The sequence below is a fragment of the Oncorhynchus mykiss genome, chromosome 12, assembly GCF_013265735.2.
Source record: "Oncorhynchus mykiss isolate Arlee chromosome 12, USDA_OmykA_1.1, whole genome shotgun sequence".
Lineage (NCBI taxonomy): Eukaryota > Metazoa > Chordata > Actinopteri > Salmoniformes > Salmonidae > Oncorhynchus > Oncorhynchus mykiss.
This window is the reverse complement of record NC_048576.1, coordinates 67330307-67355336: the sequence shown is the minus strand read 5'-3', so window position 1 is coordinate 67355336 and position 25030 is coordinate 67330307. Positions and strand designations below refer to the sequence as shown.

Genomic DNA, 25030 nt, shown 5'->3' with positions numbered 1-25030 from the left:
GGTAGGTTCATTGATCATTTGTGTGAGGTTGAGGGCATCAAGTTTAGATTGTAGGATGGCTGGGGTGTTAAGCATGTTCCAGTTTAGGTCGCCTAGCAGCACAAGCTCTGAAGATAGCAATCAGTTCACATATGGTGTCCAGAGCACAGCTGGGGGCAGAGGGTGGTCTATAGCAGGCGGCAACGGTGAGAGACTTGTTTTTAGAGAGGTGGATTTTTAAAAGTGTTTGGGCACAGACCTGGATAGTAGGACAGAACTCTGCAGGCTATCTTTGCAGTAGATTGCAACACTGCCCCCTTTGGCAGTTCTATCTTGTCTGAAAATGTTGTAGTTTGGAATTAAAATGTCTGAATTTAATAATGAAGGGGCACAGCCATGGGTGGGCCTGGGCCCCACCCACTTGGGAGCCAGGCCCAGCCAATCAGAATTTTCAGAATCTGAGTTTTTCCCTACAAAAGAGCTTTATTACAGACATAAATACTCCTCAGTTTCATCAGCTGTCTGGGTGGCTGGTCTCAGACAATTCCTCAGGTGAAAAGCCAGATGTGGAGATCCTACACATGGTCTGCGGTTGTGAGGTCGGCGGACAGGCTGCCAAATTCTCTAAAATGACATTGAAGGCGGCTTATGGTAGAGAAATGAACATTCAATTCTCTGTCAACAGCTCTGGTAGACATTCCTGCAGTCAGCATGCCAATTGCATGCTCACTCAAAACTTGAGACGTTGTGTAATTGTGTGACAAAACTGCACATTTTAGAGTGTCCTTTTATTTTCCCCAGCACAAAGAGTACCTGTGTAATGATCATGCTGATTATCTTGGCAAAATATAAATATTCACTAACAGGGATGTAAACAAATTTATGCACAACATTTGAGAGAAATAAACTTTTTGTGCATATGGACAATTTCTAGGATATTTTATTTCAGCTCATGAAACATGGGACCAACACTTTACATGTTGCGTTTATATTTTTGTTCAGTATAGATTACCCCCTCCCATGCACTGGGCCAAAAAAAACTCAGTTAAACTGCCTCTAGGGGTTCAGAGTGCTTGTTACCAGGGTTAGGGGTTTATGGATTGGAAATTGAACACTTTCAGTGTAGATTTGCTCACCCCTTCGTTTGTTTTTATATTGACAGTGTAAGTAGGATGGGCCTCAAGCCCTGGTGGTTAGGGTCCCATTCAGTGGTTAATCCTGGTTTTTAGTGCCTGAGGTGTCACTACAGACCCTGGTTCAATTCCAGGCTGTATCACAACCGGCCGTGATTGGGAGGCTCATAGGGCGGCACACAATTGTCCAAGCGTCTTTAGAGTTTGGCTGGGATAGGCTGTCATTGTAAATAAGAATTTGTTCTTAAAACTGACTTGCCTAGTTGAATTAAAAACATGAAGGGTGTGTGTTTGAAACCCCCACTTCATCAGTGGTTGAGCTGTTGTACTGATGACTGTTGTAAATCTGCCTCGCCACATTCCTCCCTCCCACCATCAGACAAACAGCACACACACACACACATACACAGCCAGCAAAATAAACCTTACACACTGCACTGCCCCCCAATGGCCCCGGGAGGTAACAGCAAGTGCGCTGCCCCTCCCCCGCTCTCATCTACCCTCTGCCTGAGCAGCAGCTCCCTATTGGCTGTGGTGGAGCCACACAGTTGCATGCGAACACACACACAGACCTAGAAACTCAATCCATACACACATACATCTGCAAGGACATGTCACGAGTAAGAAGCAACTTCCCCATCTTAAAGCACATAGAGTTTCCATCTTTCATCCAGGCAGTGTCACAGTGGCTTGATTGCTCTCCATTGCTCACCATTAGGAAACGGAACGTCATGATAGTTCGCTTGTCTCTCCATTACATTATTTGGCAGATGCAGAGCTTTCCATAAGTGGTCTCATTGAAAGAAGCTTGGAGCACGTGTTGGGGGTCAGAGAGTGCACCACATTACTCTTCAGATGGGGTTCACTGGGGGTTCTAGAGTTGAGCCGGAAGAACGAAAATTTGAGGGTGTGTTTTTATATCAGGCCAAATACCCCCAGACCCCCCGGACTACTACCATCCAAGTGTGACATTTTGGGATTTTTGTATCCGTTTTGTTCCCCCTTGCCACTTTTTCATCATACAGTATTTCTCGTTGACATGTGAAACTCTGTGTCGAGTGAGTACAGTAAACAGCAAGTGGGTTGAGTGAGAGAGAGAGCAAATGGAGAGTGAATGTCAATGCACTGCCCCAATGAGCCCTTCGCGTCACAAGCAGACAGGAAACTGCCAATGGAAGTGTTATGAAATGCAGCAATGGATCAAACGACAGTTATCGTCACATAGAGGGGCATAACCATATCCATAGCCTTTTAAATCGAGCATAACCTCTCATGTTTACTCAGTAGCGTATTTAAAGTAAATACGTGGCCTTTGGGAGGATTATATTGTTGTTGTAGTGTTGTACGTTCATTCACTGTGCCGCATATTGTCCCTGTTAGACCCCCCAGTGGCAAATACAGTTTGGGGACTATTGCCATCCTGCCACTAATGAAACTTTCTGTCAACACCGGCTTGACGCGTAAACGCTGGCATGTCTTTCTATTACACACACACACACCTAAACCTACACCTACTCAAAACCTGTCCCCCCACTCCCTCAGAAAAATAGGCGTGAACACTTTTGAAAGAATAAAACAAATCATTTATTTTCTTATTCCTCTGTGTGGCTTGCCCCGGCGAGTCTCTGGCTGCCAAATGTGCAAACAAACTGTTTTTGTTCATCTTTTTCCCCCGTTCACTACCTGTTGGAGTAGTGTTGACTCTGTCATAGTCCCTGCAGATGTCTGTGTATGTAACCAAGGCGTTTCATTCTGCGGTGCCTGCCATTTATATGTCTCTGTAAGCGTGTCTTTCAACTCTGGGATAATGAGGGGGTACAAGTGCACATTGACCTCCCATTGAATGACTTCAAACTCCAAAAAATGCAGAATATGAAAAAGTGATTACAATGAATCTGTGATGATTAGCTCAGGCATGGTGTATTGTATTAGCTACGCAAACGGCATTCAAGAGGCTGTTTTCCCCCTCTCTTATTAGACGGGAGGATAATTACAACCACAGCCTGCTTTACTTTGTGTATAAGGCCACTGGTGAAGGGTGATTGAAGTGTAGGTGAAATAACTGGAGAGATAGTCACAGAAACGTTTAGCTTACATACACCAGTCTGTCTTGGTGGCCACGGGAGTTGTGCTCGGACAGTACTGTATGGTGGAAGCAAAAGCTGCTCTCTTTTCTAAGGAGTAGTCATCGTAACTATGAACGTCAGCGATTGTGATCCACCCTCTTTATAGACCTAGCCAGAGCTACTGTTGGCTTTCACTGCATGGATTACAAAGGAACTGCAGTGCATGGTTTGATGGGTTGATCTGCAGTTACTCAGAGATTTGTTCACGTGCAACTAGAACATGCTACCCAGGGTCTGTTCACTCCTATACATTTTTGTTGTTGTTTTGTGTAAAATATTAAATGTAGTATATAGGATACATGTAGTGTATGTTTGAGGAAATTTGGATGTCATATTGATGGGTATGACAGTCAACACTGCGGGTCTGTGTAGTTACAGTAGTATCAACGTGGAGAGTGCCAAGTAAAGGATCACTGGCACAATTCTGAGGTGATGTAATGTGACTCGCAGCAACGGCGGGGCCTGGATGAGGCAACAGTGCAACACATCACACAGCACAATGCTGAGAGAGGAATTGTGACCTACGTGCCATATGGATCATCAATCTATCACCTTGTCAAATAATACCCTTACATGACATTCACTAGGTTATTACTATATAGTGTTTCCCCATTTTGTCAGTCAGATTTTGTGTTCTGAGTGTTTTTTTAAATCACTTTTAAATATCCCCCGCTTCCAAAATGGCTGCCTTCAAAATGGTCTTCTACAGATATGTCTCTCCCAGACCACCCAACATTTGACTGTAGCATAATTACATCTGCTAACATTTCTTTTGTTGCTTTCCTTTATTCTGTCTCAATTCTCTCTTGTGCCTTTTAATATCCCCTAGGATGAGTACATAAGCACTGTTGGCTGAAATGTGGAAAACGTTTCCCTCTTCAATCACACCCTAGGGAAGAGGCTGTCTGAAAAGCATGGTCAGAACCATTAATCACTAATCATTAGCATCTAAATGTACTTATCCTGAATGTACTTATTCAGTAGTCCCATTCTAAGTCCCCAGGAAAGGTGACTAGATTGGAGCCTTCCCGTGTGTTCCCTGAATGCCTCCATGGTAAAAACATGAGCCTTGTTCTGTGAAGACGTGGGAAAGGCTGCCTCTCTATCCCTAAGCTAAATATAACCACTGGCATTTTTTTTGTCTCTCTCTGCTCTCTTTTGACATCCATCTTCTTCATGTTTTTAATGTTACTGTGGGGCCATAAGTCCTCCAGGCCTCGGCTGACAGCAGTGTGTGCTGCCTGGCTTGGGAGATGTGCAGTCTTCTGCCCTCTCTTCCTCCCCCATCATGCCCCACGGCTGCACCCAGATCCAGAGTTCCACGTTCAGTAGCACACAGTGTTGTGGAACGTGCAGATAGAAATATACTGTGTAGAACAGACTCTCTCTGTGACATGTAGAGTAGGTGATTAATGTCAGTTCTTTTCTTAGCATAATTGTATCTGCAATGTTCAGCATGTTGTACACTCTAAAAAGGAAAGGTTCCTGGATGATCCTTCAGGATAATTTAAGGTTCCAAAATTAACCTTAAGGTTTCTGCAGGATCCTTTAGGTTCCCCTTTTAACCTTATATTATCCTAAGGTTACTTTAAGAACCCATACTTAGCAAGCAGTTAATTTTTTAACCATTGTAGACTTAAAGGGTGCTTTGAAGAACCCTTTTCAAAAGAGGGGTTTGTTTTGGAACCAGCAGTGTGCTCGTGAGTAAAGAGCGCTCATGCATATAATTCGAAGACGCACTGGAAGTGGGAGCACATGGATGGCTGGAGATGTGACAGGTGAGAGACGACTTGCAACGGATCGACATGAAAGGTGAGTAAACATTAGCTATTTGCTAGCTAATACAGTTAATCAAACTACTATATAAATAATATCAAAACAATACCTATTGTTTTTATTCAGCTAGCCAAGCTACATAGCCTGTAATGTTAGCTGGTAATTTATGTATAATTGCCGGTACGTTTTAGCTAATTAGCTAGCAAGTTAAAGTTATTGTAGCGTTAGCTAACTTCGGCTAGCTAAATTCAATATTGAGAAATGTTTGTCCTCATTTAAACCCATGATACATTTTCTCACCATCTTCTTCCATCCTCTTCTCTTTAAGACCATAGTCCATGTTTTATCCTGCCCCTGTCCAGTTAGGTTGTAAGTTAGAGAATTTGGGTGCTGTGAAAAGCTCTGCCCTTACAAACAGGTAAAGGCGTCCGCATGCTTCCCAGCCGAAACAGTTCGGAAGAGTTTGTGCATATATTATGACATTTTTACATTTTAGTTTGTTTTTTAAATCTTTTTTATTGTGGCCTTCATTAAAGTCTTTATTGTCATTCAACGAGAGATGACTCGTTTTCATGTACATTTTTTCATTGAGAAATACTGCACCAAACATCTGAGTTAGTCACGCAATTTTACATCTAAGATTTCTGCAAAAACAGATTTCTCGAGTTATCTTTTTTTGAGTAAGTGTATTCTTGTCACCTTTCCTGGGGACTTAGAATAGGACTACTGAATAAGTATATTCAGGATAACTTGAATGTGTCTAACGTTCATTTATGTCTTTCAGGCAGTGGTGGAAAAACTACCCAATTGTCATACTTGAGTAAAAGTAAAGATAACTTAATAGAAAATGACTCAAGTAAAAGTGAAAGTCACCCAGTAAAATACTACTTGAGTAAAATCCTAAACGTGTTCAGTTTCAAATATACTTAAGAATCAAAAGTAAATGTAATGACTAAAATATGCTTAAGTATCAAAAATAAAAGTATGAATCATTTCAAAATTCTTAAATTAATCAAAGCAGATGGATCCATTTTCTTGTTTTTTAAAGTTTTTAAACGACTACTCATTCAAGGGTTTTTCTTTATTTTCTACATGGTATAATAATAGTGAAGACATCAAAACTATGAAATAACACACATGGAATCATGTATTAACCAAAAAAAGTGTTAAACAAATATATGTTATATTTGAGATTCTTCATTCTTGGCATTCTCTCAACCAGCTTCATGAGGTAGTCACCTGGAATTCATTTCAATTAACAGGTGTGCTTCTTAAAAGTTAATCTGTGGAATTTATTTCCTTCTTAATGCATTTGAGCCAATCAGTTGTGTTGTGACAAGGTAGGGTGGTATACAGAAGAAAGCCCCATTTGGTAAAACACCAAGTCCATATTTTGGCAAGAACTGCTCAAATAAGCAAAGAGAAACGAGAGTCCATCATTACTTTAGGACATGAAGGTCAGTCAATATGAAGAATTTCAAGTGCAGTTGTAAAAACTATCAAGAGCTGTGATGAAACTGGCTCTCGTGAGGACCGCCACAGGAAAGAAAGACCCAGAGTTACCTCTGCTGCATAGGATAAGTTCATTAGAGTTACCAGCCTCAGAAATTTCAGCCCAAATAAATGCTTCACAGAGTTCAAGGAACAGAAACATCTCAACATCAACTGTTCAGAGGAGAATGTGTGAATCAGGCCTTCATGGTTGAGTATCTGCATAGAAACCACTACTAAAGGACACCAATAATAAGAAGAGACTTGCTTGGGCCAATAAACATGAGCATTAGACCAGTGGAAATGTGTCCTTTGGTCTGGAGTCCAAATTGGAGATTTTTGTGCTCTTCACAGATGCCTGCCTGCAACATCCTCCAGCATGACCGGTTTGGCGGTGGGTCAGTCATGGTGTGGGGTGGCATTTCTTTGGGGGGCCGCACAGCCCTCCATGTGCTCGCCAGAGGTAGCCTGACTGCCATTAGTTACCGATATGAGATCCTCAGACCCCTTGTGAGACCATATTCTGGTGCGGTTGGCCCTGGGTTCCTCCTAATGTCTCGCTCTATCCACCACAGACTGTCCAGGAGTTGGCGGATGCTTTAGTCCAGGTCTGGGAGGAGATCCCTCAGCAGACCATCCGCCACCTCATCAGGAGCATGCCCAGGCGTTGTAGGGAGGTCATACAGGCACGCGGAGGCCACACACACTACTGAGCCTCATTTTGACTTGTTTTAAGGACATTACATCAAAGTTGGATCAGCTTGTAGTGTGGTTTTCCACTTTAATTTTGAGTGTGACTTCAAATCCAGACCTCCATGGGCTGATAAATTTGATTTCCATTGATATTTTTTGTGTGATTTTGTTGTCAGCACATTCAACTATGTAAAGAGAAAAGTATTTAATAAGAATATTTCATTCATTCAGATCTAGGATGTTATTTTAGTGTTCCCTTTATTTTTTTGAGCAGTGTATAAAATATATTTTGATTTGCTTAACACTTTTGTTTACTACATGATTCCATATGTGTTATTTCATAGTTTTTGTGTCTTCACTATTATTCTACAATGTAGAAAATAGTAAAAAATAAAGATTTCTGTCTGTGTGTGTCCACAAACAGGTATGACACACACAGACAGGCAGAAATGTTTTGCTGCAGAGAGGGACAGGGGAGACCAGAGCACAAAGTAATGCGAGGTCAGTTGTAACAGACAAATTGCAAAAATGAGAAACCATCTAGAAAGATGTTATACCTTTTTAAAAGGTTCTTCAGGAAAAAGGTTATTGGAGGCCCCTTTAGGGGTTCCACCGGTGTTTCAATCTGAGGTACCCCTAAAGGTGTCCATCCTAAATACAATCCAGCTCTCCTGTAGTAGTATGCTGCTGACCCTGGCCTGTCCCATACTGCCCCTACAGGCAGATGGAAGGGAGAATGCCTGCTTCCCCTCCCCTTCCCTCCTTCAGTTAGTCATCCCTCTCCCAAGGCCTGGCCTCTGGCTGTATAGGCCAGTCACAGCCCAAACGGATGTAAAGCCACATTCCCAGAATGTCTACTGGCCTTTTTGGCTCCAAAATGGAGTCTACTCCCACAATTTGATGATCAGTGCCTATGTGAACATAGAAGCACAGCACATACATGTGTGTTTTAACATTTTCGTGTGTATCCATTATTTTTGCTCAGAGGCAGACTGTGGCGGCCCCCCTGCTCTGTTTGGACAAGTTTGCAGAGCCCAGGGCCCTTTCCGGGGAACACGTCTCAGCCAAAGAGACAAATTGTAAGTCAGGGTTCTTTGGGGACATTTGTTTATCCAGTCAGACATAATTCATTTCTCGGCTAATCAACAGGCAGATAACGGTTGAATAATGGAGCAAAATACTGATCGTATCTCGAAGCTGTTTGCTTAAGCTATTTAGAGGAGAGAGAGGGAGAAAAAGACTAATGGAGAACACTGGGGCGCTTGTATCAGTTTTGCAGTAGCAGTCGAAACATATGCCAAATAAACATAACTGAATGCCAACTGGGCTTAGCCCCTTAAAGACGGACACCTGAGGAAGGTTTGGGATGGCTTAGCAAGCATTTATATATATCACACACACACAGAGCATCTCACCGGCACAAACATCATGTGTACTTGCGGTAGTAGCCAACCAACTATCCTCTCCCCATATTTACTCCCCGTTTGGTCTCATTATTGGCTTCTTACTCTCAATTCCATCCAAGACATCACCAACCTGTAGTTTGGTATCGACAGTGTTCCTCAGCTGCTATCCTTTGTGTGCTGTGATGAAGGGACCAATGGGATCAACTCTGGTGCTGTTAATACTGGGCCTCTACTTTGGGAACAGGGCATTGATGCAAACATGGCAGCCCCCAGTGGAGCCCAAAGTCTGCGGTAAGGGGAGGAAGGGAGGGAGAGGGGTACCATTAGGACCCCCCATGGCACACTGTAACAAACTCACCAGTAGGCCTCATGCGTCTTCTTAGACGATGCATCTTCCTTTCAAGGAACTCGGCTCAAACAAATTAGTCTCGCTCTCACCTTTTGAAATGAATTTCTGCCAGAGAGCGATAGCACAATTCCGCCCCCACCACCATTTTCCTCCCACACACACACACATACACACACACAAACACATACACACACATACACACTTCCCCAGCAAAACAACGATGCGTCTCACAGCACAACAAGCAGCACGAGTCCTATTATAATTCCACGTACCCTCCCAGACCCTGGCAGGCAGCCCCACTACAGATAAAAAGGTATTTAAACATGAGGGTGCTAATTGATGGTGGTCATTACACCCCACAGTGTGTGATTGGTTTCTATAGGAAGAAAAAGCTTATTAGTAGCACTGTGGGCTTGGCCCAATTGAGCGGCTGTGGTGTGTGTGTTTGTGGGTGGTGGTGATGTTGGTAAGGGGGTGGTGAGTGGTTGCTTGAAGCAGTTGATGAATTACTCAGCCAGTTTTCTGTCAGAGTCATACTTTAGATAAGATGAGGTAAATCCGTTGAGACGGTTTATGCAGCTTCTCTATATAAGCAGGAAGATTAGAGCCGGACAGTGGTTCCACAGTGACCTCGGGATTAAAACTGGGACACTCTCTCACCCTCTTGGTCAAGTGGCTCGCTCATGTAATCTCAAAAAACTTGGCTAAAACCTTGTCAAACACATCCTCCCATGAAGTCTCTACTACTTTAAAAGCCTTGTATGTAATGTTAAGAGGTGCTCAGACAGTGTGCATATGCACAGGTGACCTTTATTGGATGGCAAGTTGTATATCACTCCTTTATATCAGTCACTTCGAGTCTGTTTTGGAGTCCATTATCTTGTTACTTTATAGTTTTTAGAGTCCTTACTCATAGTTTTCTGACCTAGTCTCTCAGATATTGCTCTCTCCCTGGCAGTGAAACAGTTAACCCCCCTTTGTAAACATCCAGAAGCAGTCTTGCACTGCTGCAGTGCTCCCCACTGGACAGCTGTTTGAACTGCAGCAAACAGGAAACTGCTGCTGTCATCAGCTCCCATCAGATAGGGCCATGATCCCCCTAGTGACCAATCACAAGTGAGAACGCGTCCATTGATGAAATAGCCAAGAAATCTGTGTAGAATTTGGGAATTGGCTATAATAGAATGATCAACTACAGTATAGGCCTATTTAAACACATGTATCACACCTGTTTGTGGTAGGCCTATATGCGCAAGCCTGTAAATCTATGTTTATGTTCAGTGGGCTAATGCATGAATTCACTGGAAATAGTAGTTTTGACATTTGTACATACCAAATTGCAACTTTGCATCTACACTATGTATGTTTTTGTGTGTGAACACAGTATCAGCTGCTCTGTGGAAAGTTGCACTCCCTGGAGAATGGTTTTGGTCAGGTGAGGGAGTTATATGGAGCGTGATGACTCATGGCTCTGGAATCGGGCGGGGTGACTTTGCCCTAACCCCCACGCTGTGTGTGATTGGCAGTTGAATGGTGCCCAAGGTAGGCGTACTCCCCCACTCCACCTCTCCTGTGTAATCACTGTGTTTGCCCTGACCATCAACCTCCATTCTCTGAGCTCCACGCACACACGTACACAAGCACTCGCACACACACACACACCGATTCCTCCATTCTCTGCACAACTCTCAATAGGACACCAGAGCAAACAGCTCCGCCATCACCTACAAAGGCCATGACCCCAACACTCCCATACTCATACTCACAGCCACGCCAGCTAGAGAGAGAGAGCCTTGAACAGGTTTTTATCTGATAATCCGAAAACACGGCAACTTGTTAAAGTAGTGCCTTCAGTGTTTCTGTGAGTGTTTTTACTTGAGAAATAATTCTGTGATGTTTTGTGTTTTGCAGGTTAGCTCTTTTATTTGACCACTGCTTCCTCTCACTCAGTTTTGTGACAATAGTGCCATACATTTTTTCTTTCTTCAAACACTAACCAAACTCACTATGCCAGAGAAATGAGTATGATGGTTTTATTTAGAGACGGTGAGCAGAGAATTTATAATCTTGTGTACATACAGTGCATTCTATACAGTAGCTGCTTGCTGATGCTTTGCGAGGAGGGTATAATGTAGACATTCACCATTCAGCCGAGCCTTCGGAGCTGTGCACATATACATACGGGCTCATAGGTGAGTAATGACGCCCTTAAATCTTAGAAATGAAAATGAAATGAGATCCAGCCCAGTGGAGCTGAAACGCTGGCGTTGTCTTGGCAATTTCTTAACCAAATAATCACAGCGTGTAAACTTTTTTTTTTTCTGCTTCCCCCCGAGCCGTGTCATGTTCATGGTTACGGACGGTAAATAATCCCTAACTTGAAAAAACAGAGCGAACGAGTGGAAGGCCCTGGATAAAAACAGGCATTCATTGCTCCTTGAGGTCCCCCCCCCCCTTCTCCTCCCTCCCCACCATTTCTGAAATGTTCAAACGCATTCATAAAGTTTGGGGCAAACTTTATGAGTTGGAAGTCTTATTTTTTTCTACATATAAATTAACTACTGTTTATTTTAAAAACAACATTGGGGCTCCCTGAGGACATAGCTCGTGAATGATCTCATTGAGCGTGGAGCGGTGTGTATGAGTGATTCTGCTTGTCCCGGCCTTATTGTGACAGAAGGGCTTGTTGACCCTGCAGATTAATTTAATTGCGTCTTTAATGCTGTTTACTGTATGGCTAAGTGAGGTGCAAATGGTGGCAAATCTGAAGCGATAACGAGCGTGCTGAAAACTGACGACCGAATCTCGAGCCCTGCCACTTGGGGATAATAGGAGTTAGGGGTGTGTGGCGAGGCGTTCAGCACCCTGCCAAATACTGTTCCCCTCCACCCTCCCACTCCGCTCCCCCTTTCTCTCGATCTTTCACTCCAATAATAAAAAAGAAAACCCTGGAACATCAGAATTAAACTGAAACACGTGTGCCTTGTATTGCCGTCCGTCCCTATTTCCCTGCCTGCCTCTCTTTCTCCTACCTCTTTCTGTCCTCTTTTTCCTCTCTCTCTCTCTTGCTTTTGCTCTCGCTCTCTCTTTTGTCCTTTCAGACTTAGTGGCCTCACACGGGGTGGCCCATATAGTTCAAGGCATCCTCCTGTCCTGTTTTTTTTCTACCCAAATGATGGGGCCATCGTTTGTGCTCCTCTTCAGTGTGGAGCTCCCCCCAGAGGTTCCTGTCTGACACTGCAGCTTCTGCCTCCCCCATCTGGAAACACCACATATTTACATATCAGTTTTCCATGCATGTGTAAATACTTTCAAAGTAAAAAATATTTAACCTTTATTTATGCAACAAAGTCCCATTGAGATCAATGTGTATTTCGCAAGGGAGCCCTGCGTCGCAAAGAGCAGCAAGCAATAGAAAGTACACTAAGGAATTATTGGGAGCATTAGAAATAGAAAAATACAATAATAAAAAACATTCCTCTGAGAGTAAAAAAGAGAGTAAACGTCCTAATAGTTTAATATGGAGTAATTCCATAATTAAAATAAAAAATGGGCATACAGTATTTCCTTAAAATATATCTAATCTCATTCAGAACACGTCAGATCCTGTGAAAAGTGCAGTCCTCAACATACAAAGTAAAGCAGCTCCATAGTGGTCATTCTTCTAGTTAGAAATAAAACTCACCCGTCCACTTCCATTGTGTGACCATAAATATAGTCTAATGTCTGGAGGACACTCTTATAAAAAAAGGGTTCTGTGGCTGTCCCCATATGAGAACCTGTCCCCACGTAGAACCCTCTGTGGAAAGGTTTCTACATGGAACCAAAAGCATTCTACCTGGAACCAAAAGGGTTCTATCTGGAACCAAAAGGTTTTTTTTCAAACGATTCTCCTATGGGGATAGCAGAAGAACCCTTTTTAGTTCTAGATATACATTTTTTTCAAGCTTGCACTGCTGTAAGAGACTTTACATGAACCTGATTCTCAAGTATCCCCCCTCCCTTCGCCCTCAGTGGTGTTTTATTACCCCTGCGTTTATTAACTGATATTTCTTTTGGGCAGTAGAATCACTGCCAGACATTCACCCCCTCCGCTCCACTTCCATACCCAGCCCTACATCATGTCACGTCACCTGACTGCATGGTGTGATTCAAGTCCTGTGGGTCATGTCTGAAGTGTCCCCCATGGCACTCTATTCCCTTTATAGTGCTCTACTTTTGACTGAGCCCCAATGGGTTACTGTATATATGTAATAGGGTGCCATTTGGGACACGTGTTCTGTCTGCCTCCTACTACGCCAAACATAAATCCACCCCGCTTGGCCCTTTAGCCTGGCATGGAGCGTGGGAGGTTACAGACAAAACATACATGGCTTACACACGTTAACACGTACACGCCTTGATGGCTTGTCAGAGATCTTTGGTCATGGGAACCTACATTGTGATTGACAACTGAGCATTTGAATACATTGCCTTGACTAGTCGGCGGCATCACTGGGTTGAGGGCAGGGTAGGCAGAATATGTGAATTTACTCTACAATGTATTTAATTAAATAAGCTATTCGTGCACAGGAGTTTGGTGGCACCTTAATTGGGGAGGACGGGCTCGTGTTAATGACTGGAGCCGAATAATTGGAATGGTATCAAATACATCAAAACACCTGGTTTCCATAGTTGTGCTTTCGTATTGTTATGACTTCATGGGGCCTACTGGAGTGGATGGGATACTTATTCTTTAACATTATTTGATGCTGTGTGTGCAAGATGGCGCCGATAGACATGGCAGCTCAGTTTCTAGCTTCTAAGCAACTTTGCAGTATTTTTTTTTTTGTGTGATATTTCTTGCGTTATTAGTGTTATTACAGTGTACTGTATTCTAGTCAAGGCCATCCTATTTATCTATTGCTGTATATATGCTATTCTATCCTACGTATTCTACAGATTTACTAAATATTCTATCCACATACGGTCCATAATGTCTATACATCCCATTTACTGTATTTATACTCCGGACTCCGGCATTAATATTGATTTATATATTTCTTAATTTCATTCTTATACTTTTAGATTTGTGTGTATTGTTGTGAATTGTTAGATATCACTGCACTGTTGGAGCTAGGAACACAAGCATTTCACTACACTTGCAATAACATCTGCTAAATATGTGGATGCAACCAATAAAATTGTATTTTATTTGTGTGTGACTGCTGTTGTCTATCTATCAGGCATGTCTATGCATTTGACCAAAACTGTCTGTCCATCAGCGCCATGGAGTGCACAGGTATTAAGGTCGCTATATCGTTTCATCACCACAAGCCTGTCACTTTTGATGTCACACTGTTGCTGTCGTTATTGATGATAGTGGTGTTGGGCTACCATAGGTTGTGTAAACAGTGTGTTTTTTGTTTTGCTTGTCGCATTATTCCATGCTGTGTGTCACATGTTGGGTCCATGCTGGTTCTGTCTCTATGTGTGTGGCAGACCGAAGTGCTGTTTGATTAATTCAGAATGTAATCAAAATGTCATTGCTCCTCCTTCACTACAAGTAGAATGGCCCGACTACAGAAGATATAATTTTGGGCGCATTGATGCTATGTTTTCTGTTATTTTCTTGATTTTTGAGTTTGATCCAACATATTGGAAGATGGTTGGTCCCTCTGAAGGTCCTATAGGCACGGTTTGTCACTGCTATACTTTGTATGTTAAACATATCCGAAAATACTAGATTGTATACAATACTATATCCAGTGACAAGGGGTTGGAACAGGTTCAGGGAACAGAACAGAAAACCAGAAAATAACTTAATTATACTGTTATTTTAAAAACATTTTGGGAACCGGTTAATAACAGTCTTTTATGTTCCTGGAAATGTAAGTCCCACAAAAACACAAAAATGACGCCAATGCAAAGCCCTCACTCTGTCACTCAGAGACTTATTCCAATGTCTGCCTGCCAGATGAAGATCTTTTCCAGTGTGTAGGCCACCTGTCCCTCTCCCTCCAAAGATTAGGCTACTGTAGCCTACTGACTTTACAAGTGTGATTCAGAAATGAGGGAGCTTTTTTTTATTAGAGAAGAATGGATTAACTTTTTCAATGCTAGTTACGGATACCATAGTTGTCACGTTTCACGTTGGATTTATTAACTACAAAAAGGTAAAAATTATTTTTAGTTCTGGTGCCGCTCTGCACACACAAGCATGTTAGCTAGCTAGCTAGCTCTGGTCAAACGTTAAGCCAACTTTCGGAAGTTCAAAGACAAAAGTTCCTCTGTAGAAGCCGCTCCTGCGTAGGAAGAATTCTGTGGGACTAATTCAGATAACTCATGTCAAAACAAGATTCCCCGTCCTTCAAAACAAGCCACCCTTTTCATTCTCTCTCGCTCTCTACTCACCTGCAAAATTTCAGTTGCATCTCGCATCCTATACTTGTCTGTCCATCGCGCATGTAAACAACTTGACCGCTCCATAGCAAGCTGCACTATTCTCACTGAACGGTGAAGTAATTTAATGTAATGTAAAAAAAATATATATATATATATATATATATATATATATATATATATATATATATATATATATATATATATATATATATATATATATATATATATATATATATATATATATATATATATATATATATGAGAGATTTAAAAAGGAACGATGTAAATCTGTCTTTTTTGGGGGTTTGAACCCGTTCAGAACTTTTATTTTGCAGGTTGGAACAGTGGAATGGAAAGAAAATAATGATGGTTCTGTTCATCATTTCTATTCGAACACCTGCCAGTGCTGAAACACAGCCAGTTGGACCCTGTAACTCCATCCTAAAATAGAATCACAGTGTATTTCCAGCTCCAAAACTTATTCTTCCTCTCTTGCTCCTGTCCTCTCCTCCTCCTGACCACCTGGTGCCTTTAAACAACGTCAGGCTTGGCTGGCAATGGTCCGTCGAGCAATGACAGAATCACACAGCCCAGGCCTGCACAGAGCTGAGCGGGCCTCTTGGCCTGAGCTGTTGGCCGGCCAGTGGAGTGGAATAGAGTGCTAGGCTCTGGCGTTGATGTGCTCACTGGAGTGGTCAGCACTGCATGGAGCATGCAGCCAAAGGGTGTTCCGCTCTCTCCACCATCGCAGGCGGTGGTTCACTGATGTCTCTCTATCAGACACTGCTGCTTCTTAGGGTTTTGTCATGTCAAATGTGGCTTTTCTTCGCCATATTTTGCGTGCTCTATTACCCCCCCCTTATTTCTCTCACTCTGTCTCCTTCTATGTAGCGTGTGACCATGTGCTTTGCCGACACTGTTTCATGGGATGTTTTTTCAGAGATCCATGGGCTCCACATGGCACCATGTTCTCTTTGAACCATGCTCCAGCCTGCCAATCTCCTTTCACCCTTTACCTGCTTATTTTCAAGTTGGCAAGTGTTGCTTTTACTTTGTTCCTAACTGCTCAGAAGCCCATTGGCGGAGTTCCGGACTGTATTATAGGCTTGACGTCTCGCATGTCGTTTCCGTGTATGTGTACAGTGCTTCCACATTGTCCCCTCCCCTTTTTTACCGTTTAACTGAAACCAGGGAGCGCCAGCGAACCTTACCGATGTCCGCCCTCCTAGGAAACGCCAGTTGACACTCCAGGACTTGACTTCCCAGAGCATAGAAACGGCATGCAAGACGTAACACAAATACTGTCCGAAGCTCCACCAATGGGCTACTCAGCAGCTAGGAACAAAGGCAGAGAAGAAGTGAGAAGAGGTGTCCGGAAGCAGCAGCCTGCTGCTATACATGCCTGTGTGGTAGCTAGGAGTAGGCCCCATGAAGACTGAATGCAATGTGGCTTTAAAATGGTTGCCGATTGTACTGTATGGACATGTGGGCGTTTTGGGGGATTATAATTTTTTTGTTAAATCCATCACTAAGGCAACTCAAATGGAGCGTTTTTCTTCTCTGTAGGAGGTGATTATGTAGGTAATTTAATTGTAGGCTATTATATATTTGTAAACAAACAACAGAGAAAAAGAAGTACTTTTCATTTAGATTTTAAATATTGTTCCCCAATAATGCTCCCACAGGTCACAACAGCTGGACATAGATTTTCTCATATGTCCAGCTGGAGGTCAGCTCCATCCTCAAAGCCACTCTAACCCTGCCCTACTCTGTACTCTACTGCATCTCCTGACACACCTGCTAGTGCCCCTGGCCTGACCCATCCATTAACCGTTTCAAGTAACTTTCACCCACACATACACACACACACACACACACATAATGAGAGCCCAAATGCTCCCTCACCTCCACCTATATGTCTCAGATGCTCTGCTTTAACTGTGAGGCGTCTGTCAGGGTTATGGATGCGTCTGTGCCATCGTCTGTCTTCCTGATCCTCACACTTACTCTCCTCAGCGGCCTGACTGATGGCTGCCCTGCCCACCGGCCTGTAGGGCCCTGAGGAGGCACCATGCGTGAGTGTGTGTGTCTGTGTGTGCGCATGCGGCTGCATGAGAGACGTTTGGGGAAAGTTCAGGTGAGATGATGATGATGATATGAAAATAAACTTGATTTGAATACTCAGTCAAATGTGCTGCAGAGCCCTCTCTCTCTAGCGGTATGAGAGAGGGAGATGGAGAAGGTGACCAGTTAATTAAGTCAATCTTAGTCTCAACGCAATGTTCTGCAATTGTTAACAGCTGATTCTGTGTAGTGTAATGAAGTTCTCTACACCAGTATCTATTTTGAATGATAGTGAGTTCCATAGAATTTCGTTGTGTTTTTAGTTTCTGTGAAAATTGAATTAGATTGGAATTCTATGATATATTTTACTGGGAAAGAATGGAGTCATGTGGAAGACCTGATAGTTCTATCCATTAACTTCCCGTCTGCTAAATTATGTGGTAGTAATGTAGCAGAATTTTAATGTGACTGAAATACGCCCAGAGATATGACTTTTTCATGGTTTCCACTGGCTACTCTTGCATATTTGATACTGTACATAAATTAGACTTGTGTGAGAACTGAATTCAAAATAGGAGTACAGCTCTACATATCTCCATACCATTTCACTATAGAAACATCATTCATTTTACATACGATCATTTGTATTAATATATAATATGGCTCTTACCATGATCTGAGGAGAAAAATAAACTTTAGTTATTGAATTTTTATACGAACTGAAAGTACTTTAACTTTACGTCTTGAGCTATTTTTGTGTTGATTTATTGTCTTGATTCATTCATTTATTGTCTTGATTCATAAGAAAACCGCTGGATAACATTTTGAGTAAACAATCAATAGCATTGAAGAGACAACCCGCGGTTGCTGCAATAATTTTTGGACTGTTAAATGAATGATATATTCTTCAAGAATCAATTGCTATATAACTTATTAATGCCTCATGAGCTTAGTGCAACTATCACACCGAAAGTATATACGTTTGTTTTAGCGTGTTTTTTTTTTTACCCCAATGTTTGTAAACAAAGTCATTGTAAACAAACATTGTATAGCTTCAAAATAGGGTTAAACTATCAATTTGATTTCATGGATGGCCGGGCCTTGCATCCATAGCTCTGTCTATGAATTTGTGTGCGGTTATACATTACCGGTCAAAGGTTTTAGAACACCTACTCATTCAAGTGTTTTTCTTTATTTTGACTATTTTCTACATTGTATAAAAATAGTGAAGACACCAAAACTATGAAATAACACATATGGAATCATGTAGTAACCAAAAAAGTGTTAAGCAAATCAAATTATATTTGAGATTCTTCAAATAGCCACCGTTTGCCTTGATGACAGCTTTGCACACTCTTGGCATTCTCTCAACCAGCTTCATGAGGTAGTCACCTGGAATGCATTTCAATTAACCACTTAGGGATCCCTTCACGCGCCAATCCCTTTAGCGGGATCGATTTGACAACATCCAGTGAAATTGCAGAGTGCCAAATTCAAACTACGGAAATATCAAAATTCAACATTCATGAAAATATAAGTGTAACACATCAAAATAAAGCTTAACTTCTTGTTAATCCGGCCTCTGTGTCAGATTTCAAAAAGGCTTTACGGCGAAAGCAGACCATGCGATTATCTGAGGACATGCACCCCGCATACAAACACAAGAAAATAATTTTTCAACCAGGCAGGTGCAACACAAAAGTCAGAAATAATGATATAATAAATGCCTTACCTCTTGAAGATCATCTTCTTTTTGCAATCCCAAATGTCTCAGTGACGCAATGAATGGTTGTTTTGTTCGATAAATTCTGTCTTTATATCCCCAAAATGTCTAGAACTTTGAAAGTTTCTTCAAGTGCAGTTGCAAAAACAATCAATTGTCCATCCCTTCCCTAGACTCTTCACAATAAAATAAAAGCACTCACACATCTGAGATCTTGTTGTATATGCATGGGAACAATGTGATAACTTCAAGGAAAATGAAAAACCTCACCCACTGCTCTTGCTAGTATCACTTATTTTATTAAAGCTTGAACTAAATTACTGATACTATCAAGAGCAGGGTTTGGGTTCCTCCTTCCTTTGACCATATCAGGAATATGACAAGACTGCATAGGTAAGAGAAATTAGAATTACAAAATATTTGTGTCTCAGTTTCCGTCTGTTGGCTTTAAAAGAGCAAACAGCTGAAATGCATGTTGGTCTGCAGTCTTCAATTTATATAATCAAACACATGTCCAGGAGACATTAGAAAAGGGGTGTAGGTGACAAGAAGATTCTGTCACTCCATGAACCTCTACAGCCCTTACTGTCCAGGAGAAAGCCCACTTATTTGTACCTCATCCCTCACTCCCTACCTAGGCTTCACCATGTCACCCAGTCATTCCACTCTCTTCAGTCCTATAGCACTCTTCCAAGATGGCTGCTCTACCTGACCCAGTCAACAGCTATAAAAACAGACCTGGCAGCTAGCCTTGGCCCATCTTTAACTTGGTTCAATCTGCCTGTTAGCTCTAATGCAAACATCACTCTGATGTTAATGGTAAGGCAAACCTAAGGGCCCGAGCCGGTTTCCCCTCTGTCCCTTTCTCTGTGATGAATCGTGTGGATCCAGAGAGGCAGAGAGGCACTCAAAGGGAAGAAAGACATGAGTGTCTCCAATGTAACCATATCCTCAGGGGCTTCTGCTTCATTACAGTCAGGATTTGAAACATGCAACGTTACACAGAGGAGACGTTACTACCACAGTAGCAGTGTTTCAGGATGCAGTGAGCTGTGCGTCTCGTCTCCTCAGTGTAACGTTGCATGTTTAGAATCCTGACTGTAATGAAGCAGAGGGAGAAGCCCCTGAGGATATGGTTACATTGGAAACACTCCTCATGTCTGTCTTCCCTTCGAGTGCCTCTCTGGGTCCACACGATTCATCACAGGGAGAGGGACAGAGGGGAAACTCAGGCCCTTACGTTTGCCTTAGGCAGTGGCTCGGGTGGTTGTTGTCCTTGATGATCTTTTTGGCCTTCCACCCTATGTCACAGGAAGGCCAAAAAGATCAAGGACAACAACCACCCGAGCCACTGCCTGTTCACCCCGTTATCATCCAGAAGGCGAGGTCAGTACAGGAGCATCAAAGCTGGGACTGAGAGACTGAAAAACAGCTTCTATCTCAAGACCATCAGACTGTTAAATAGCCATCACTAGCACATTAATGGGAGGCTACCGAGTGGCGCAGTGGTCTAAGGCACTGCATCTCAGTGCTAGAGGCCTCACTACAGACATCCTGGTTGGAATCCAGGCTGTATCACAACCGGACATGATTGGGAGTCCCATAAGGCAATGCACAATTGGCCCAGCGTCGTCCGGGTTTGGCCGGTGTAGGCCGTCATTGTAAATAAGAATTTGCTCTTAACTGACTTGCCTAGTTAAATAAAGGTTCAATAAATAAAAACATATAACATTAGAGGCTGCTGCCTTTATACATAGACTTGAAATCACTGGCCACTTGAATAAATGGAACACTAGTCACTTTAATAATGCTTACATATCTTGCATTACTCATCTCATATGTATATACTGTGTTCTACTGTATCTTAGTCTATGTTGCTCTGACATTGCTCATCCATATATATACAGGTATGTGTGTATATATATATATGTGTGTGTGTTTTTCTTAATTCCATTCCTTTACTTAGATTTGTGTTTATTAGGTATATGTTGTGAAATTGTTATATATTACTTGTTAGATATTACTGCACTGTCGAAGCTAGAAACACAAGCATTTCGCTACACACGCAATAATATCTTCTAAACACGTGACCAATAACATTTGATTTGATTTGACACACCGAGACGCACAGCTCACTGCAACCTGAAACAAAAACACAAATTCACCGAATGGACTCTATGAAGGTGCTTGAAGTATTTCTTAACCAGTACTAGCTGAAGGGTTTCTGCCCCTCTTCTACCCACCCACCCCCCCATCCATGTCCCTCCTGTCTGTCCCTCACGTGAGAGGTACTTGTCCTTGTCAGAGAGTGGAGTGGAGAAGAGGGAGGGGGGCCCTCGGTCATAAATCAGCCTTGTGTATAGCGCCACTGTCTCACACCTGACTACCTGAGATATAAAGGCAAGTGTGTGTGTGAGGATACGTGTGTGTATATGTTTGTGTGTGTGTGTCCCACGCCTCCGAAGCCTTGACTCCCTTTCAATGTCTGCGCTGGGTCTGGTGTCATGGCCAGCAGAGGTGTCATGCCAATAGGGGGCACAGGGGCACGTGCCCCCTTAGATTTGTCCTGTTTAGAAATGTATGTATTATTTTTTTCTCTGTAATGCTACTAGCAACCTAGCAATTTTATGAAGTTGGCTTTAACTGGCCCAACCTCATAACTAGCTACCAAGAAGCCATTTCAGGCTATTAATGACATTAGAGTAACTAGCTTGTCTAACTATCTTAGCTGGCATGCCTGCTGGCAAGGTTGGTAGACTTTATAAAAGCAAGCAATTACTAAATATACTGAATAAGACATACATTATTTTCAAGCTTTTACCCCTCAAATCTTTGGGATGCACGACGCCCCTGTCGGCCAGGACACCCGACACTGTGCCCTCCAGTCCACTAAGCCACTGATGGATGGGGCTATAATCAATGCCCCTTAGAGGATTGGGGATGCTGGTTAAGAGGAGGGCCAGATGAAGAGGTGGAGGAGTTGGCGTGGGGGCATCAGATGATTCAAAATGTGTCACACACGTGACCTCAAATTATTTCAGCAGCAAATCAGTTTTGGCCCAAAAAGTTGTATATATTTGTGTATGCAGCTTCTTTTTTTTTTATTAAAAAGAGGCTTAGGTGGTGGGTGTGGCATGGGGCATGGTCAGCCCCTCAGCGCTGCAAATTTTGAAAGATCATTGTAGAGGCCCATCTTGGGAGTGTAGAGACATTTTTGCAGTTTTAAAGCTAATTCCCTGCAATTATACACATTTTGCCATGTAGCTGAGAGAAAATGTTGCAGTTTTAAAGAAAATTTCCTGCAACTCTACATATTCTACATGGAGCTGACAAAATACTTTGCTGTTTTAAAGCTAATTTCTATGCATTTTGGCTAATGCTGTGTCCTTTTGATCAAACAATATCAACATTTAAACTGCTAAATTCATTGGTTTTGGAATGTTAAATTCTCCCTGACTGTCTAGCTTTTATTTAGGTGATTATTAGTTCTCAAAGATTTTATTATAAAAAAAGACGTGGGTCCATTATCTTTCATACTTTTGTATCTGATTTGAGGCATTTAACTTTACACTGAAAGCCATCCTGAAAATTAAGTTGACTTTTTTTTTTTTTACACAGTTTGGACTTCGGCAATCCTCAAAAAACGCTTAGGCGGCACGCCCAAGGATTTCAATGGCAGAGAAATCCCAGTGTATGTGTGCGTGCCTGTATATGTGCGTGCTTGCTGTACTCGTGAAGGTTTGTGGTGGCCTGTTATCTGAGGCGTGGCGTGTTGGAGCACTATGATGGAATATGATGGAATACGCAGAATGGTCGGCCTGCCAGTCTCAAGGTTCTCCTCTCCAGAGCTGATGGCCTTTAGAACTCCCTGTGACCTTAGACAGGAAACCCAGTTTCTACTCTACATCCTAATCCCCCTGTGACTCCAAACCACTGGATTACCTCATTCCTCATCAGTCAGTCCGTCTCACGGTGGTAATCTCAGTCTTTCCTGCTTACGTCCATATCATTGTTTAAATGTAATGTATTGAGAGAGTATTAAAGGCATTTTAAAAAAGTTAGATTCGATTCAGTTTCATTCATAGTGAAGAAAAGCAAAGGGGTGACAGGCAGACTGTTCAAAGAGAAGAGAGAAATGGAGAGGGGAGGAGGGAATGGAGCATTGCAGTGTGGTGGTACTCAGTCATCTATCAGATCCACCTCACAAAGCTCATCAAATGGAAACTGGCACAGCTTGCCCCAGAGGGTATGTGCAGTGCGGACAAAGTGAAGGGAGTTGTGGGGGAGGCACATTGCCCGGTGATAAATTCTACTCCCAGCTGCCCCCTCGCTGGCACCATGGTGAATGCCACTCTCTTTGCTGGCAGTGCTGAGGCTAACAGGAGCACCTGCACTCTTCCACCCTCAACCTCACCACCCTCCTCCCTTTCATCGCCCTGCCTCCCCTTGACCCCCCTCCACCACACACACACACACACAGCCAAGATCCTAATTAGGGGATATTATATCATGGGAAGTCCCTTGACCTCTGACACCCGGCCCTGTGGGGTGAAGGTGGCTGGAGCCCTTTGAACCTTCTGACAAGTTGTGTGACACCCCTTCAGGCCCGGGGGGTGGTTAGTTACCTAGCTACCTTTTCAAAGCGAAGACCATCCAGGTGTCCAGACAGACGCCAGCCCTCAGGGAGAGAAGCAGGAGGGCTCTTTAGTGTTGGTGGAGAGGAGGGGCAGGTGGTTTAGGAGGGGACATTACAGTTTTATTACACCTTCTGTTGCTAGCAGGACACTCATGGACACTGTAATACTGCGTAGTCCTCCTACTGTGGTTGGTTCAGAGAGATGAGAAACTACCGCTAGCTGCCCCACCTGGTAATATACAGCAAGATGACTGTCTTGGAAAGATGACATCACTTGTGTCTGACTGTATGTAATGCACCTGCTGGCCTGTCTGTGAACCCAAGGGGGTTTCCTGCCTGGGCGGGTCAATGGCCGATGGGGTTGGCTTGTGGTCGTGACCTTTTGACCTCCTTGTGATCAGTTGTGCTGGATCTACGTTCTAATGAGTGACTGAATGTGATTGTAAGATGTTCGGACCCAACCCCAACCTTTCTCAGGGATGAAGACTGAATGAGGATGAGGAAGATTGCCTTTTTTGACTGCACGGCTCATACAGTAGATGAACGGCAGTGCTCATTATGCATACATATATAGTTTGGGGTAGTGGCTTTGTAAAGCAGGTGTAGGTTTACCCTCACTTACACACAGCGAGTGGCTGAAGGCCCTTCCAGCCTCTTCCCTCTCTCTGTTCTAATGCAGCCGACGTGCCAGCCAACAAAGCCTGTGGATCACACACCTCTGTACACAGCTCCGTGGGAGTGTTTGAGCATTGGCTGCCTCACCGGTCCCCTCACAAAGGCACCTTTGTACCATGCTGTTTGTCTATATGCTGTGTTTGCATATATACGTATGCGTGTCTATCTGTATGTTTGTGTGTGCTCGTTTGAAGGGAGGGGCCGTTGAAGGGGATTAGTTGTTGTCATGGCTGCCAGTGGCACATCACGCATTGCTCCACCCCTCGTCAAAAATGCGCCATGTGACGCAAGGGGCTGCCCAATCCCGCCGCTCATTCATCACTGCTGACGTCGGTTGCAGAGGTGGGGATGAGGCTCTGCTTCCCTCATCCCGTTCACCCACACACCACCCCCTCCCGATTTAGCGATGATGTGGAAGCTCACTAGCTGCTAAAAATCAACCAAACCTTCCAAACACTGCCACCTCACGGCTAAGTGACGCCATCTCCTTCCCTTTCCTCTGCCCTCCGTCCCTTTTCATCTGTCTCTTTTTCTCTTGCCTTCAAAGCAAATACTATCTGTAAAAGATGCAGGAAAGATGGCGTCATTACGATAC

The 25030-nt window shown here is 43.1% G+C and overlaps 1 long non-coding RNA gene across 2 annotated transcripts in view; it reads left to right on the top strand.

Moving 5' to 3' along the window:
- The window catches only part of LOC118937720, a 38544-nt gene extending 15363 nt beyond the window's left edge, over nt 1-23181 (top strand). For both annotated transcript variants that reach the window (XR_005035114.1, XR_005035113.1), the window contains exon 6: nt 22743-23181. This is a non-coding gene — a long non-coding RNA (uncharacterized LOC118937720). The remainder of the gene's footprint in view (nt 1-22742) is intronic.
- The last annotated feature ends 1849 nt before the right edge of the window (nt 23182-25030 follow it).